Source organism: Protopterus annectens, chromosome 10.part0, assembly GCF_019279795.1.
Source record: "Protopterus annectens isolate FY-2018-M chromosome 10.part0, PAN1.0, whole genome shotgun sequence".
Classification (NCBI taxonomy): domain Eukaryota; kingdom Metazoa; phylum Chordata; order Ceratodontiformes; family Protopteridae; genus Protopterus; species Protopterus annectens.
The window spans coordinates 16,871,751-16,891,183 of NC_056744.1; the positions used below are offsets into that span (position 1 = coordinate 16,871,751).

The window sequence follows — 19,433 nt, forward strand, 5'->3', positions numbered from 1 at the left end:
TAGCCATTTGAGTATATCAGCACTGCACAAAAACTAAACGCAAGACATGAATGTCTTCTTAATAAAATCTAAACATTTTTCCACTGTATTTACTGATTTAGTGCAATAATTAATAAGGATTGCATACACATGTGCACAGAGGCACACACACAGATACACAGCCAGACACAGCAACTGTCTGATTTAAAGTACACAAAATTCCAGCAAGAAAAAGCAGACATATCAGTTTAGCTTCAGAAAGAACACATTTAAGGAAATGTGTAGACCCCCTGTAAGACCTCATTTAAAAATTGCATATTCATAAATATCTAATTTCATGACAGAATCAAAGAAACTAAAATTCAAATGTTTCATTTACAGAAATATCTAGGTGGCTATTTTCTGCTATGAATCTTATAGATCTCAGACTTGTACTTGCAGTAAGCTGATTGCTACCGAAGTATATTATAATTACGATAACTGCCCCAGTTGACAGATAGCTGCTGCACACTCTGGGCATACATTTATGATTATTTCATGGGAATCCTAGAAATTACAAGACAGTGAGTGTCTAAGACCTTTATACTTCACCAGTACTCTGCTTCGTGTTGTATACTCCTTCCAAATAATGATGAAGCGTGCCAGGAGTACATTTATATGTACTGATCCAATTATATGTACTGATCCAATCATCCAGATTTGATTTGAAAGATTCAAGGATGCCATATAGCTTTTCATGCAGGGGAAGTCTATGCTGGAGCTGGGGTAGATGTGGGGTAATAAGCTTGTCATTCCAGTGTATTTTCCAATGTATTTTATTTATATGCTGGGGGAGATTTATGCCCATAGTTCTGGCATTAGTGGAGGTAGTAGTCTTGTGAAGATGCAAGAGATGAAGGAGACTAGGGTCCCTAATGACACAGAATGCGAAGATATAAGATACCAAGTATAGTGACAGCACTGCAGGCCTCTCCTGCTAGCTCAAAGATGCTAGGCAAACAAGATGTTTCATTAGGAACCTCTGAGGCCTTTCTAGTTGCCTGATGTGTCTAGATAGCTATATCACAAAGTAGGTGCTGCACTCAATAAATGGACTAATTAGGTCTTCATACAGAGGGATGATGGCATCTTTTGGTCTGAATAATATGACTTTAGATATTGGTTGTGGTAAAAAGAAGGATTTTCTGATCACTGTTGCTAGATGTTGGTTAAAGGAGAAGAAGAAAATATTACCAACCCAGATCCTGAGATCCCTGATATTTTATAATTTTAGAATGGGATATTGGCTATACTGTACACTAAGGCAGAGAGTTTTTTTTAACCAAATGTGACAACTCTATGACTTTCTGCAATTAATATTAGCCCCTTTTCCTTAGTTCCGGTTGAAATGATTGGGTCTGAGGGGAATTTGACAATAACACTTAATTTGCACTCATCTGCAACTTAGTTAACCAAAGGTCATAGTTTCTGGTCTGGAGACCAGTGATATAAATGTCAAACACAAGGGGTCCCTGGACAGATCTCTGAAGCACACCATTAGATACCTTCATAGTGTTTAAAGAGTTGCTGGCCTCCTTAACTATGTTACTTGCATCTGGAGCATTTCTTGGGGGCCTCCGCTGAAAATTGGCTTTGTTCCAAGTCAGATTTTCCCCAGTAAATAAATGTTAAATAAATAAATAAAATGTGCATTCCCGCTGTCAGCTAGTTTGCTATCACCAAAATGAGAAATAGTATAAAATGCCTTGGCTAGATCAAGCCACACCGTAGTTTAAAGAGCTAAAGCACTGACTATGGCACAAGTGACCTAGGTTTAGTAGCAACTTGGGTGTCTGAAGGGAGGCAAGGGGAAGGATGAGCATGCTTATCCTTACAGGGAAAGGGAATGATGAGTATGCTTATCCTAGGGGAAAGGGAATGATGAGCATGCTTATCCTAGGGGAAAGGGAATGATGAGCATGCTTATCCTAGGGGGGAGGGGAATGATGAGCATGCTTATCCTAGGGGGAATATGAGCGTGCTTATCCTATGGGGAAGGGGAAGGATGAACATGCTTATCCTAGGGGGAAGGGGAAGGATGAGTGTGCTTATCCTAGGGGGAAGGGGAAGGATGAGTGTGCTTATCCTAGGGGGAAGGGGAAGGATGAGTGTGCATATCCTAGGGGGAAGGGAAAGGACAAGCAGGTTATCCTAGGGGGAAGGGGAAGGATGAACATGCTTATCCTAGGGTGAACGGGAAGGATGAGCATGCTTATCCTAGGGGGAAGGGGAAGGATGTGTATACTTTTCCTAGGGGGAAGGGGAAGGATGAGCATGCTTATCCTAGGGGGAAGGGGAAGGATGAGCATGCTTATCCTAGGGGGAAGGGGAAGGACAAGCATGCTTATCCTAGGGGAAAGGGGAAGGACAAGCAGGCTTATCCTAGGGGGAAGGGGAAGGATGAGCATGCTTATCCTAGGTGGAAGGGGAAGGATGAGTGTGCTTATCCTAGGGGGATGGGGAAGGATGAGTGTGCTTATCCTAGGAGGAAGGGGAAGGACAAGCATGCTTATCCTAGGGGAAAGGGGAAGGACAAGCAGGCTTATCCTAGGGGGAAGGGGAAGGATGAGCATGCTTATCCTAGGTGGAAGGGGAAGGATGAGTGTGCTTATCCTAGGGGGAAGGGGAAGGGGAAGGATGAGTGTGCTTATCCTAGGAGGAAGGGGAAGGACAAGCATGCTTATCCTAGGGGGAAGGGGAAGGATGAGCATGCTTATCCTAGGGAGAAGGGGAAGGACAAGCAGGCTTATCCTAGGGGGAAGGGGGAGGACAAGCATACTTATCCTAGGGGGAAGGGGAAGGATGAGCATGCTTATCCTAGGGGAAGGGGAAGGATGAGCGTGCTTATCCTAGGGGGAAGGGGAAGGATGAGTGTGCTTATCCTAGGGGGAAGGGGAAGGATAAGCATGCTTATCCTAGTGGGGAAGCACACCCATGGATGGCTCCTTATGTTGGCTCTCTGGTAGAGGCTAGGGATGCATGAGAGGGGCGTTGTCCTAAGTGGAATTAGACAGTCGACAATGACTGTGTTGCCATGGAGGTAAGACAAAATGCATAATGCTTCCATTGCACATTCACTCATTAAACATTGCACGGGTGGGTGGGATAGCTGATGGGAAGCTAGGGCATAATGAAATCACCCTCCTCCAGCAGTAATATGACGCTGCACCAGGACACAAGACCTCCTCACTGGCACCCAGCATGGGTCAGAGCAAGTCCAGGGATGTTCAGGAGACCCCAGTAGATGTGGAGAGGCACCAGTGGCAGTTGCTGGTCACATGTAGGGTGCAGTGCAATGCAAAAGAAAAAAAATGTCCCTTAGCCATACCAGAACAGGCTGTGTGAACAGACAGACCGCTATCTACTGCCAGTATGACCTTCTCAAATAAGCTTATTAAATCAAGTAGACAGTCTCGTCCTTTAACAAAATGTAATTGCTGAGGGTCTACCTTGATGAGGTTTTTGATATTTTGTTCATGAAATCAGATATGATTTGTTCTATGGCCTTGGAAATGAGGCTAGTCAGGATAATGGAGCTATAATTTAAAGGTTCAGTGCTAACACCAGTGGCACCACACTTGTGCAAGGGTATCACAACTGCATTTCTGTGTACATTTGTGTGAGTGTCTGTGTGTGTGTGTGTGTGTGTGTGTGTGTGTGTGTGTGTGTGTGTGTGTGTGTGTGTGTGTGTGTGTGTGTGTGTGTGTGTGTGTGTGTCTGGTCTTTCTTTTCTCTGCATTTGCATGACTGTATAGTTAGTTTATTAAAGTAAGAAGATAGGGATCAAAATCTCCTATGTGGGGGCATAAGGGCTTGCAAAAAGAGTTTTTAAAGACGTTTCAAAAAGCTGCAGATCTGACCATTTGTTTTCATCCAGTTGAAGCTTCAGCTTGTTGAAACTTTGGAGGAAGGTGTATTTGGGAGGTATCAGTATGCAAGAGTCCTTTGTTGAAAGGATTTCCTCCATGTGTAACTATTGTGGAGGTGATGGTTGTTTTTCTTGGTAATGTTGGTTGTGTTTGTTCATGATTTATAGGTTCATAGGTTCATACTAGGCTATCTGCCCTGGGGCAATTATAAGCCTAGCCCGATTCTGTATGGTGAGTATACTGTGCCCTTTTTAAGGTTTAGTTTACTGTGCCTCTGTCTAATAGTGACACGGGAGTAATCCCTGGGACAAACCTACGATCCCCCATCCACTTATCGAGATTCTTCTTGAAGAGATTCAGTGAGGTGCTCTGCCTCACATGAACTGGAATTCTATTCCAGAGCGAAGGGAGCCTCTGGGTTATAAACCTGTCCCTCCAGCAAGTTCTATTTATTTCTGTGCTGAGGTTCAAGTCCCTCGAGCGTGTGGCTCTAAGGGATTTAGATTTACTGAGGTGGAGCATGTCCATTAATTCTGGATTTGACATAGCTTTGTATGTCAGGCATAGATCGCCTCAAGTAGGCGGTATGCAACTGAGTAGAGCTGGAGTTTTTCAACCGAGCAGCATATGGCATCTGTTTGAGACCCTTGATCCTCTTGGTGAGATACTTTTGGGGTCTTTCTAATTGCTGTAGGTGTCGGGTAAGGTACATCCCAAAAGGGGCATTGTATTCTATGATGGGCCTGATGAGGGATGAATAAAGGGGCACAATTACCTCTCTTGATCTAGATGTGAAACCCTTCGTGATGAGGTGGGCTATGTAGAAGGTCTTTCTAACCACTTTGGCAATGTGGTTTTGAAAGGAGAGATTGCTATCAACTTGGGTCCCCAGGTCCCTAATAACTTTCTCTGTACTTAATGGGTTCCGCCTATGTGGTAATTTGTGGGCACATTGTTTTTGCCAAAGGGTATGACTATACATTTTTTGGCATTTAGCTTTAAACCATGGCGCTGGCACCAGTTATCTGTCTCTGTGAGACATTTTTGAAGGATGTTTGTGTCAGCTGGAGAGTTGATTATGGCACCCAGTTTGCAGTCGTCTGCAAACTTGGTGAGCCATAGTCCTACCACGTTTGCCTGTACCTTGGAAAAGTATATACCGAACAAGAGTGGTCCCAGGACAGAACCCTGTGGGACGCCACTTGTGACCGATTTCGAGTCTGACATGGCTCCAGCAACTCTCACTCTGTGGGTTCTGTCTTTGAGCCAGTTTGTGACCCATCTTGTGACATAGGGGTTTATATTTAAGCTGGATAGCTTATCTATGATTCCTGAGTGGGGTATTGTGTCAAATGCCTTTGCAAGGTCCAGATGGGCTGTGTGGACTACCTTCCCTTCATCTATGGCTTTGGTGACTGTTTCAAAGAAGTCAACCAGGTTCAAAAGGCAGGATCTGCCTTTGACAAAGCCGAACTGGGTAGGATCTAGTGTCTGTAGGTCCCCAATGTCTTTGTTTATGAGCTCCATGATGATCCTCTCCATAGCCTTGCAGACTAAGCTAGTCAGGCTTATGGGGCGATAGTTTCCAGGGTCCGTAGAGGCTCCACCTTTGTGGAGTGGGACCACTGTTGCTGTACGCCATTCTGTGGGCACATATCCTGTAGTGAGGCTGAGATTGTATAGCTGTTTTATTTGAGGGATTAGCTCCTCTTGTAGTTCATGTAGGACGCAACCTGGGACGCCATCTGGTCCCATGGAAGCAGTGTTTTTTGCTTTGGAGAGGGCAGCCTTCACCTGAGCATATGAGATGTTTGGGAGGCAGCCCTCTGCCGGGATAGATACTTGCTCTTTTGGGGGGGAGGGGGTGGAGAAGTTTGCACTGAACCTGTCTGCCAGGATATTGGCGATGTCTGTGGGTTCAGTGTATTCCTTGTCATTTAGAATCAACTCAGAACAAGTCTGGGAGTTGCATCCCAGGTTTCTAACATAACTGAAAAAAGCCTTATGATTGTCTTTGGTGTCCTGTGCAATTTTTCTCTCGAAGCTGGCCTTGGAAGATTTTATGAGGGATCGTAATTTTCTGCTAGTACTGATCAGAGATGCCTTCCCTATTAGGGATTTTGCTCTATCATGTAGTAGCTTCCTCCTTCTGTTGTACAGTTTATTTATGGCAGGGGTCCACCAGACTGGACGCCTGCCTTTGGATGATTGGGTCTTGGTTTTGTTTGGGATAGCATGATCCATGCATTCCTGGAGATGTCTGTAGAATGCATTTATATAGGATTCTGCAGTTTGGGCTGTAGTTTCCACTGGCCCTGGGGTCTTGAAGGATTCCACTTCGGTTTTGAGAAGTGGGAAGTTCGCTTTTGAGAAGTTTTTCACTGTGGTTTTCTGAGCTGGGGGTGGGTTCGAGATGTGGACATCCAGTGAAATTAATTTATGGCCTGATCTTACCAATGAGGGATATACTTCTGGTGTGGAGCATACAGTCCCCATGTTGGTAATGATCAGGTCTAGTATGTTGTCCCCTCTTGTGGGAGTGGTGACTAGTTGTTCCATAGCATTTGAGTTTATAATTTCCAGGAATCTTAGGGCTAAGGTGCTGGGGCTTGAATAGTGCTTCCAGTCAATGTTTGGGTAGTTGAAGTCGCCCAATATAATGGTGTTCGGAGAGATCTTAATGTTCTCCAATGTTTTCAGGAAAGCCGAATGGGATTCCTGACTTTGAGAGGGTGGTCTGTAGGATGCTATAAACTGAAAAGCAGTCTTGCCCACTGTTAGTTGCACATGGATGGTCTCCGATACTTCGTGCAATGCCACTAACCTGGAGGTGTGGATATCCTTGATAAATATGGAAACTCCCCCTCCTTTTGTGGTTCGGTCCGGGTTTTGGGGCCGAAAAGCATGATATGAGGTATAGCCTGGTAGTGCTGGGGTGCTCTCTGGAGCCTTGAACCAGGTTTCTGTCACTGCACAGATATCGATGTTCTCCATACTGAGGAGAGCTTCGAGTGCGTGCATCTTGAGGTTAAGACTTCTGGCATTTAGCAGCATTACCCTTAGTTTCTTGTTCCTTGTACTGTCTATGGGGGTGGGTTTGGCTTTTGAGCCTTGCCTAAAAAAGGCACTATGGGGGTGGCAAGAGCCTTTGCCAATATCTGAAAGCCCAGTGGTGACAGGTGCAAGCCGTCCCTAGCGAAGCAACGTGGCTTGTCGAGCATGTCATCCCAGACTGACAGACACTGGATCCCCTTTGAATGACACCAAAATTTTAGCCATCACCTACAACATTCATGATGTGGGTTCCCCAAAAGAGTAGCGATTCTTTGATGCCATCCAAAGCAGGTGTTGGACATACGGTAATCCCATTTTTTGTACATGAATGGGCCATGAACTACAACAGTACCTGGGTTAATACTGCATTGTATTCCCAATATTAATACTCAATTTTCATATGTTGCCTAAATAATACATATCCAGTGTATATCTCCTGGAAAGGAAAGGTAAAATTAATGAATTTTTAAGCCTATAGCCTCTATATAACAGTCCTATGATTTCTATTAATAGTTATGTCTTCTTACAAACATGGAAATATTACTTAATATTTACTTTAGTAAACTGGACATGGGATAATGAGCAGCTGATGACTCAAAGAAAGAAAGGAGTGGTGGTGGAGCTGGAGTTTGGGAATTACAGTGCTTGATAATGTCATTTAATTATCTTATAGTCTATTACTTACAACTGTCTGTGAATATTCCATACGAAATGTACGGCATGGCTTTTGGCTCAAAAAGGGCTGCTTATGTGCTTAACAAATCACTAACTGAATAACCAAATACTATATCCTAGATGAATAATAGTAATGGCCTACCGTAACTGTCAATGTAACAAGTTGTCATCTTTTTAGACAGTACTAGTTTATAAAAACTCACACTCCAAAGCTAAGAATGCAGCATCCATGGGACCAGACGACATACCAGGCTGTGTACTACATAAACTACAAAATGAACTGGCACCTGACCTAAGTGTCATGTTTAATCATAGCCTCACCTCAGGCTTCATGCCCACTGAGTGGCGCACAGCTACAGTTATCCCACTCCACAAGGGGGGATCCACCTTGGATCCCGGGAACTACCGCCCCATCAGTCTGATGAGCCTGATCTGCAAGGCCATGGAATGTATTATCATTGAACTTATAAACAAAGACATTGGCAACCTCCAAACACTGGACCCCACCCAGTTTGGGTTTGTGAAGGGCCGATCCTGTCTCCTGAACCTGATTGACTTCTTCAAATCAGTCTCCAGATACGTGGACAAGGGTAAGGTGGTCCACACAGCCTATCTGGACAACGCCAAGGCCTTTGACACCATCCCCCACTCTGGGATCATAGATAAACTTACTAAGCTGGGCATTAATCCCTACATCACTCAATGGGTTGCCAACTGGCTTACTGACAGAACCCACACTGAAAAAGTAGCCGACTCCAAATCCAGTTCCAGACAAGTGACAAGTGAAGTACCTCAGGGTTCAGTCCTGGGACCGCTCTTGTTTGGCATCTACTTCTCTGAAGTACAGGCCAACACTAAGGGACCCTGGCTACCAAAGTTCGCAGATGACTGCAAACTAGGGGCTGTTACTGAATCCCCAAATGATGTGGATATTCTACAAAAGGACCTTACAGAAATAGATGCTTGGTGCCAGAGCCATCAGCTGAAGCTCAATGCCAAGAAATGTATAGTTATCCCCTTTGGGAAAAAAAGATGTACCCATGAATTACCACATAGGTGGCAGTATACGAAACACCGAAAGTGTGATAAGAGACTTAGGGACACAGGTGGCCACTGGTCTCCCCTTCAATAACCACATCATCACAACAGTCAGGAAATCCTTCTATGTGGCACACCTCATCACTAAGGGCTTTTCATCCAGAAAAAAGGAAGTCATTGTCCCACTGTACACATCCCTCATTAGACCTATTATAGAATACAATGCACCATTTGGTATGTACCTCTCAAGACATCTGCAACAACTGGAAAGGCCACAGAAATACCTCACTAAAAGAATCACAGGCCTAAAGCAGATGTCCTATGCTGACCATCTAAAAAAACTACACCTATACTCTGTTGCATATTGCCTACTCAGAGGTGATCTCTGCTTAACATACAAGGCCATGTCAAACCCAGAGCTGTTGGACATACTACACTTAAAGAAATCCCAATCCCTCAGAGACACACGCGCCAGGGATCTAAACCTTGTCATCACAATGAACAAAACATGCTGGAGGGATAGGTTCCTGACCCAGAGACTCCCAAGACTCTGGAAAAGACTGCCCATACATGTCAAGCAGAGTGCCTCTTTGGCCCTCTTCAAAAGGAACCTTGATGATTGGATGGGAGAGAGGAAATTCACCCAGGGGATCATGTCAGTCGTCCTGCTAGACAGGGATCCAGAGAAGTAAATACTGTGGGAAGAAATAGCCAGGGAATTGTTATGGCTAGGCTGGTATGTGCTCTAGGGCTGATAGCCTAGTACCAATCTATGAACCTATGAACCTATAAGAGACATACATGATGCTTCTTACTTGTCTTTGTTGATGTGTTAAGTGGGCTGTTAAGATCCTACATTTTTTCACTTTCGAGTGAAATAACACATATTATCTGTGGTTATGATTATGGCATTGCAGATATTTGGCACTTGTCTATGTATAAAATATGTGGAAGACTATGATGCAGCATATACCTCTATTATGGGGTACATAACAGGTGTATAGATTGGTTAAACAATATGATTCCCTGGAGATACTTCAGGTGCAATTACCTGTTGGTAGAACACCTATTCAAGTCATTGCTAGCTACAGGACCCCCTCCAAGAATCAGGACACCCACTCTGCCTAACTGTATCTACTTGAGTCTATCAAGATACATCAAACACCATGGTTTTGGATGACTTTAACTATCCATCCATTGACTGGATAAATTACTCGTGCTCAAACTCACTTGCCCAAAGGTTTCTCAACTTCGTTAACTCCAGTGCCCTGGACCAGCTGGTTGACACCTCCAGAAGTGGAGCCAACATCCTGGATCTGGTGCTTACCGATATGGGGGACCACTGTAGCATCCCTACTTTGAGATCTTCCCTGATGAGATCTGACCACAAATCAGTCTCATTTGAAGTAACTATCATACCAGACCCCCCCCCCCCCAGCAGCAACGAAACCAAAAAACTTCTCTAAAGTAGATTATAACCTCTTACGGGATGGTATAAATAGCTTCACTGCACCTCCCCCCTTAGACAAAACTGGCAACTATGCCAAGTTCTACACCAATGCTTTTTACCAACATCTGTATAACTGCATTGACTCAGCCGTACCTGATAGGACCAAAACAAGCTCCTCAAGGAAGAGCAAACCTGTTTGTTAGACAACTACTATTAGCAAGCTTTACAATAAGAGGAAGAAATTGCTACCAAGGATTAAGAGGGGGCGAGCCCTAAACTGAAAAACTCCCTCCTCAACTTAAATAAGTGAATAAGACTTCTTGTGAAGTCCTCCAAAGCAAACTATAAATCCAAATTATCTTTCTCAACTAAAGACAGCCATAAGACATTCTTTAGTTACATCTGTAACCTAAAAGGAAAGGCCCAGATTTGTGCCAAACTGGTCGTTAATGTTGCCACATATACTGAGCCTGTGGACATAGCTAACCTGTTGGCCGATAGGTTCTGTGAAAACTTCACTCCCCTGTCCCTGCCATACGTAGCCCATGACATCCCTATCACCTGTCCCCTAGCTTGTATATCTAAACAGCAGGTTGTAAACGCCCATTCTAAGGCCAAAAACACAGCATCTATGGCACCTGATACCATCTCAGTCTGGGTCGTACATGAGCTCCAACAAGAGTTAGCAACACTATTGGGTACTCCTTTCAATCATAGTCTAAGCACCGGCTTTCTCCCAGCTGAATGGAAAATGGCCACCATTATTCCCTTGCACAAAGGCGGTGCTTCCACTGACTCTGGGAACTACAGACCTATTAGAATGACTAGGCTTATCTGCAAGGTCATGGAGCGAATCATCATGGATCTTATCAACAAAGATACAGGTAATCTCCAAACACTTGACCCTACACAGTCTGGATTTGTCAAAGGGAGCTCATACCTGTTAAACCTGGTGGACTTCTTCGAGACAGTCACCAAGGCCCTGGATGAGGGGAAATCTGTACATACAGCCCACCTAGACTTAGCCAAGGTGTTTGACACTATCCCCCACTCAGACATCATTGACAAACTCACCCAGTTAGGTATCATGGGGTCTGAATGGAGAGATAAGTCAGCAAGTAAAGGACAGTATTATTGCTGAAACTGAATTCATCCTCAAGTCTTGGTGAGTACCTTTGCGAGGTAGACCCTGTTTTTCACAAAATCTTAACTAGGTGACACTGATATACAGACTGTGTTTATATAGCATATATCATGGACAGAAGTAGGTCAAAAATTTAAAAAAATAGCTGGGTGCACAAGACCCAGGATAAAAAAGTGCCCAATCCTGGTAGGCACACTGGTGCCAGGACTGGAAAAAAATGACAGTGTAGAATCCTCAAAATACAAAAACATTCTTACAATGGGGCCAGGCCAGGCCCAGAGGGAGGATGGCCCTCTGTTCTAGAAGGAAGTAGTAGTTTACAGAAATTACAAAAACTGACAGGCCACAGAAGAGCCGTAAAGACGATAGCGTGGACTATTGAGGATAAGAAAGAAATTATGTATTGTTAGTATTATGCAAAAAGCCTGAATTTCCAGACACAAGATATACAAAAAGATTAAGAGAGAAATTAGAGGAAAGAAAAATATTTCCACAAGAAAAACTGTCAGAACCTTCAAATCAAATATTGTGTTCATTAATAGAAGAGATCTGTGAAAAACATTATATAGACCAAGAAACATTGATGTATTTGGAAAAAAGAAGCATCTGAAGAAGTACGAAAATGTAAACAACAAAACCTTGAATTATATGAAAAAGAAATATGGACATGGGAAAGAAAGAGAGATTTGATGTAGTGCAATTATGCAAAGGTGAAAGCCAAATTAATCAATGTAAAAGGGCAGCTCCAAAGATATTCAATGAGAAATACAGGCAAAGGCATCCAGATATGGAAAATTTCACAATAAAAAAATATATCACAAAGACGGAATGCAGAAAAGAAGATTAGTAAAGTAGAAATTAAAAAAATAGAAGTTGAAGTTATGGAGTGTCTGCGAAGTGAAGAATTTGGTGTAGAAGGTCTAAAACAGGTTACATCACAGCATGATGGAACGAGTCCCCAAAGTAAGGAGAAACAGGAAGATCAGGAGACATCTGAAGAAGAAATATGGACATGGGAAAGACAAATAGATTTAATATGGTGTAACATCTATACAAAGGAGAAAATAAAACTAATCAATACAAAAAGATCAGCACCAAAGACATTTGAAGAGAAATACAGGCAAAGGAATCCGGACATGGAAAACTTTACAATACAAAAAATAAGAAGACAAAGAGGAGAAGCAGAAAAGAAGATCAGTAATGGAGAAGTTAAAGAAATAGAAACTGTGGTTATGGAGTACCTGCAAAGTGAAGGATTCAGTGAAGCAAATCTAATTCAGAAAGCACCACAACAGGATAGAGCAATGGACATCCAAATTAAGGGTAAACTAGTGGAACAAGACGCAATTGGTCATGTGCTATATGAAGATATTGTGGAGCCTTCCACAGGAAACCAGTATAAACTTTCACTTGAAGCTGGACAGCAAGGGAAGGAACAGGAAACTGTGCCAACTCTGATGCAGTCAGTGCTGAGGAGTGATAGGCCAGTGAGTTCCCATATGACAGCAATAGATGGCACAGATGAAATTGAAGAGAATGTGCCAAAGGAAGACGCTATACAACTTTGTATAGAGTGCCACAAGAAATGGAAAATAAAAAATGTGCCCTCAGTTTAGAAGAAAATGAGCTAAGAGAAGAGTTGCTTGATTTAACAGAGATAGATAGACATATTAAGATCAATGAAAGAAATAGACTGCAGAAGGTCAATAAAACTCAAAATGTCAGAAGTTTGATAAACAATATGAACACGGTAATTAGGACTGACCATAGAGATCCATGCAATATAACAGAAGTAAACAGAATATATTACTGTTTGTTTTGTTTGTGTCTTTTCGACTTTTCCCGGTTAGGGGTCGCCACAGCAGAACTCCGGTCCGTTAATGATTGGTAGTAGATTTTTACATACTGGGTTACCAGCCCTGACACACAACCTTCAATGAAGGCATGCCTCATTCACGTATGCCTCCACACAGAAGACGCTCTAGCTGAGAATCAAACGGGACAACGTCTTGCTATACTGTGCAGCTAAATTAATAACTGATAAAGTTCTACCACAAGAACATGGGGTAGTGTGGGAAAGGAAGGGGAGAAATTGAATACCATAATGGAAGCATCGAACAGAGAAAACTATAAAGCAATTAAAACAAGAAGTGTCACTGTTAGAAGAGTATAGAAGAGAGAACAGATCAACAAAAATAATTAGAAAGATAGAAGTGATAAAAGCAATGTGCAGTATTAGAACAGATCAGTATCTGTCGTGCACTATTGCAAATAACAAACTAAAAATCTCAGCACAGGCAGAAAAAACTTAGAAGATATGCAGATAAATATAAAGGAAAAGTACAAAATAAGCAATTTATTGATGACCCCAAAAAGTTTTATAGAGAATTTGGAAACAATACAAAATGAATTCAAAGACCACCAAAAAATAAGAACTAGATACATTTTGGAGAAGTATTTGTGAAGATCATTTGGAACATAAAGATGCTAAATGGATAGAAGAAGTAAAAGAAAGAATAAGAAGTTTCAAGATACAGAATATGAAATGGGATGAAGTAAAAGCTAGAGAGATTCAAACAAAGTTAAGAAAAGCCTCTAATTGGAAAACCCCAGGCCCAGATGCAGTACCTAACTTCTGGTTAAAATTATTAACATATTTGCAGAAAGATTTAGCCATGAGTAAGAACTATTTATATGCACACCCAGAATAGACACCAACCTGGCTAACAACAGGAAAAACAATACTCTTGCTTAAGAATGAACCTGCAAGCTACACTAAAAATTATAGACCAATAACTTGACTTCTGACGACGTATAAACTATACATCGGAATTGATGCCGACAGAGTTCATAGTCATTTAGAAGAAAAGTCAATTGTGGCAGTAGAACAAAAAGACAATAAAAGAAACTCATATGGAACAAACAATCACTTGTTGTTAAATAAAGTCATAGCAGAGAACTGTAAAAAGGGGAAGAATCTAAGTATGGCATGGATTGACTACAAAAAAAGCATTTGATAGTATCCCACATTCATGGATAAAAAAGTGCTTAAAATGTACAAGATACACCCTACACTGATCGACTACATTACAGTGACCATGAAGCAGTGGCAGACCACTTTGCAATTAATCTATGATAAAGGAAAAATTATTATTCTAGGGATAAAAATTCAACCAGGATACTCCAGGGTGATTCTCTATCACTGCTGCTATTCTGTCTTGCCCTTAACCCATTAAGCTGTCTGCTTAACAGCTTAGGCCATGGCTATAATTTGGCTCCTAGAAAACAACACAGTGTAAAGACTTCTCATCTTCTCTTTGTTGATGATTTAAAACTGTATAGCTCATGAGATAAGGAACTGAAAGTACAACTGCAAGTAGTCAAAATTTTTTCAGATGATATGAGAATGTCATTTGGTCTTGATAAATGTGCAAAAGCAACCTTTAAAGCAGGAAAACTGCAGCACCAACAAAACATCAGTTTGGGACAGGAATGTGATATATAAGAACTTGAGCAAGAGGGACTGTATAAATATTTGGGAAATGATGAAAGATCAAAAATAAAACATGAACAAATGTGAATAAAACTTAGTAAGGAATATTTTAGAAGACTTAAATTAATCTTGAAAACAGAGTTGACATCTAGGAACAAAATTCAAGCTATAAACCAGTTTGCTCTTCCTGTCCTAACTTACATTTTTTGGAGTGATTGACTGGCCCCAGAACATGTTGGATAGATTAGATAGGAAAACAAGAAGGATGTTTCATGCTCATCAAATGATTTATAAAAATCGATGTATACCAAGATTATATATTCCCCATTCCGAAGGAGGTATGGGCCTCCTTGAAACTGATTACATGTATAGACCTGCAATTGTGGGACTGCACACATATCTGCTGACCTCACAAGACCCAAATGTAGTGAAAGATTTGAAACATGAGGTGAATAAATCTAAGATGACTTCCCTGCTTAGGCTAGCAGAAGCATATCGGCATCAAGCAGGAATGGAAATCAAACCAGAAGTAGATAAAAATCAGGCAACAACTGAATGTGCCAAAACACAAAAAAAAAAGGAATATAAGGTGAAGGACCAGATGAGAAGGCAAGAAATGTGGAAAATCCATAAATATAGTTGCAAGTACAGAAAATGTCTGGAAGAACCTCATGTTGAACAGGATCAAAGGCAGAAATGGTTAAGGAGAGGTGAATTCAAACCAAGATATGAAAGGTTAATATTGGCAGCCCAAGACAGTGAGCTACATACACGTTGGTTTACAAGTCCATTGAACATGCAGGAAAAACAGACAATTTTTGGTTTTGTAAAACAGAATTGGAAACAGTTCGACACCTCGTTGCTGGTTGTGACATACTAGTGGCAGAAGGACTGTATACTGACAGGCATAATAATGTGGCAAGACTGCTTCAGTGGGGATTGTGCAAACATTATGGTACTGAAGTGGCTGAAAAACACTGGAAACATGAGCCACAAAGCATCATCGAAAATTATGAAGTCTGCATCACATTGGATCATCCATTACCAACAGTTCAAAAGATAGTGGTCTAAGAAAAGAAGACAAAAGTGGCATTGATCATTGAAATCACCACACCCAGTGACTACAGTGTTTTGCATACAGAGAGACACAAAGTCATAAAATATCAGGATTTGCAGGTAGAAATGAGAACAATGTGGAAGAAAGATACCTAGTTCCAGTAGAAGTAGGAGCAACAGGTATTATAAAAATGAATCTACAATCGTATTTAGATATGTTACCAGTACATGTAACCATGTGCAAATTGCAGAAGGAATAATTACCTGGTACATTGCAGGTGCTGTGAAGAGCTGACATCAAAGATTGAAACAATACTAATTTCATGAACTTTAATTATACTTTAACTTAGGAATGGGGTCCATTCCTGTCATGGTAATAGAAACTCAAAAGACTTGGAGAAATAAAAAAAAAAAACTAGGTATCAACCCTTATATCGTTAGATGGGTCACTAACTAGTTCACTAATAGAACCCATAAAGTCAAACTAGGGGAATCCACCTCCAACAGCAGACCTGTAACCAGTAATGTTCCACAGGGATCAGTCCTGGGGCCTCTGCTCTTTGGAATCTATTTCTCTGAAGTACAAGCAAAAACTTAAGGTCTGTGGGTGACAACGTTTGCTGATGACTGCAAACTGGGAGTGGTCATAGAATCTCCAAATGATGTCAACATCCTACAAGAGGATCTTACACAAAGAAATGATTGATACTAAAGTCATGGCCTTAAACTCAGTGCAAAAAATGTATTATCATCCCTTTCGGTACGGGCAATTTTCCTGCTAACTACCACACTAATAGCAACACCTTAAGTTCACACTCAGTGGTGAGCACACAGGTTGACAGCAACCTTACCTTTGACCACCATGTCTCCACAGTGATAAGAAGGGCATTCTGTGTTGCTCATCTCATTAGTAAGGACACTGGCTCCAGAAAAAAAGAAGTTATAACCTTCGTGTACTCTTCCCTCATCAGGCCAATAATGCCCCTTTTGGTATGTACCTTTCCAAGCACCTGCAGCAACTGGAGAAACCACAAAGGTTCCTCACAAGGAAAATGTAAGGTTTTCAACACCTGTCCTATGTGGATCACCTGAAATCACTGTCACTTTACTCTTTTTCATACAGACTACTCAGAGGTGATCTCTGCCTTGCATACAAGACAATCTCTGACCCTGCTTTATTGGAAAGGTTGCATCTCCGTAAATCAAATGGTTCACAGGTTACTCGCTCTAAAGACCTAACCTGGTATGTGACATTAATAGAACCTGCTGGAAGGAGACACTGCATCCACATCATGGACAGCCACGGAGTGAGATATAATAAATGATGGCACTTAACTTCAATGAATGAGCGAAGATAAAGAAACAGATATCCATTTCTATTTTCTGCTCTTGTTTGTTCCACAGTTAATAACATTAGCAAGAAACCTCTGCAGTGCCCAGGAATGAACAAAATCAAGGAAAAAACACTTTATTTTTTTATTTCACAGTCACTAAAGTGATGTGTAGCTGCAGTAAACAAACACATATATGATATAAAAACTAAACTGTTTTTGTACTAATTTACATATCCAAGATCCAAGTTTGTACTAGTTTACATATGTGCACAAGTGCAAAACTTAATTCAGAACAAATTGACAAGGTATTTGTAGAACAACGCTTCAAAAAGATGTGCTGGCAATAAACTCATCATGTAAAATTTGCCAGCTGATGAAGTACCATGTGATTACACGACAGGTTTACTACTACCCATTAACACAGTCATTGATGGTCTGTAAACAGTCACTACCAAAGACTGTGTAAAATGGTAGCAATATTTTTATTTGCTTCCTGCTAACAAACATACAATACATAGAATATGATTGTTAAATCTCATCTAAAAAATATATTTCTTTGCAGTGTGCAGCAAGGGTTTTTCATTGTGAATCCAATTACTATTACTGATTTATTTTTTGAGGCACAGATCATACTGTTTAGTAAGTTTGTCTTTGAAAACTGGATGCAATGGTGTGTATCTTACAGTAAACATAAAACTTATGTAGTGCTTGGAGCTCAGTGATTAAACTCCAATATCTGGATAAAGATAAATCAGTTAAGCTTTCTATAGCATGAGACCCAATCTTTGGAAATGTTAAGCATCATTTTTGAGACTGGGTATCCCTCTAGTCAGTTAAAACTGTCAATATTGAATAGCAAACACCACTGGCAAAATAAGAAACAGATTTGTTTCTGCCTTCTGTCTGCACGGTAATGTGTCCCTTACTTTTTGTAAGATAACAGTATTTATAGTGGAGTTGTCATTCCCTTAACTCATTCACTTTGTTATGAGTCACACTTCAAAGTCAACGCTGATTCACATTTTACTTTTCAAATAAATCACTCACTGAAGAGTCTGGGGATAAGATAATGAGGAAGTTAGTTTGACACAGTTATTAATTTATGTAGGCTTAAACTAGAATGCTGTTGCTCTAGGTTATTTGTAAAAAAGGCATGACATTGGACTTATGTTATAATAAATCTTTTAGGCCGAGTGTTATTCTCTGGCATTATTACTCATTTAAGGAGGCAGTATAATGGTGTAACTGATACGGAGCAAATATTAAAATTTACTTTTTCAGTTGTGGAGTGGTCTATTACACAGTCTACTCACCTGCTTATCACATACTCTTCACTCCCATAATATAAGAAGCTAGTGCAGACATCTTAGATCTCGGCAGCTGGTCCCACATATCTTTAAACTTTGAAGGCACACTTTTATATCATGTTTTCTAGCTTGCTTGTTGCTTCCTGGTGAGCTACAGTATTTAGCATACCCTTGTGTCTTTAAATATATTTTGTTCATATCTTATGTGATCCTATTCACCTGGGCTGTGCCCGCAAATGGTTTACTGAAATAGGTGCACTATCCCAGTAAACAATTATATATAGGAATAATACAGATATTACCCATTCGTTCCCCATCATCAGTGTGACAGCATTCTATGGCTGTGACACAGGCAGCTATAAGGCTCTTTTCAGTTTTGAGGCTCTGACCTCTCTTCTTGGACAGGGGGCCACCACAGTAGCCACTGCACCTTTCTGTCCACAGCATGGCTTTGTGTACCTGCCAAGTAAGGCTACCACATTCTCAGCTTGATGAGCCAAACTGACACCTCTGGACTACCCCCAAACATTACCATCACCATCACCGAGACACAGCAGTATAGGATGGCCAATACTATCCCCTCACGTTGGGAAGGCATGCCCATCCTCCCAACACCCTTCTCCGTCAGATGCCTGAGAGACTAATCAAATTCCAATTTAGCTGATCACAGTGAAGATAACTTTGTATTATTAAGGAATGCTGTTTGTGAGCTATATGCAATGCTCAATGCAGCATAATTTTGTATGTGCTAATATGATGTTTCCACTATGGTTCCCAGAGTTCAAGTACATGAAGATACAGCTAGATAAAAATATGAATTAACATTTGAATTAAAACTGATTTTAATGTCATCTTATCCTGTCCACTTAATGAATGTTAAAATGTGTATCTGATGGACATCCATATAATCAGATTGTACTCATCCGAGAATGTCAGCACAGGCTCATCTTGTATACCTATGACCTACAACTGAAGAGTGCTTATCCACTGCAGTT

General features: G+C 41.2%; 1 protein-coding gene across 3 annotated transcripts in view; it reads right to left on the reverse strand.

Annotated features, from left to right (window-relative positions):
- MYO15B (myosin XVB) overlaps positions 1–19,433 on the reverse strand; it is a 1,190,858-nt gene that overhangs the window by 984,254 nt on the left and 187,171 nt on the right. The window lies entirely within an intron of this gene.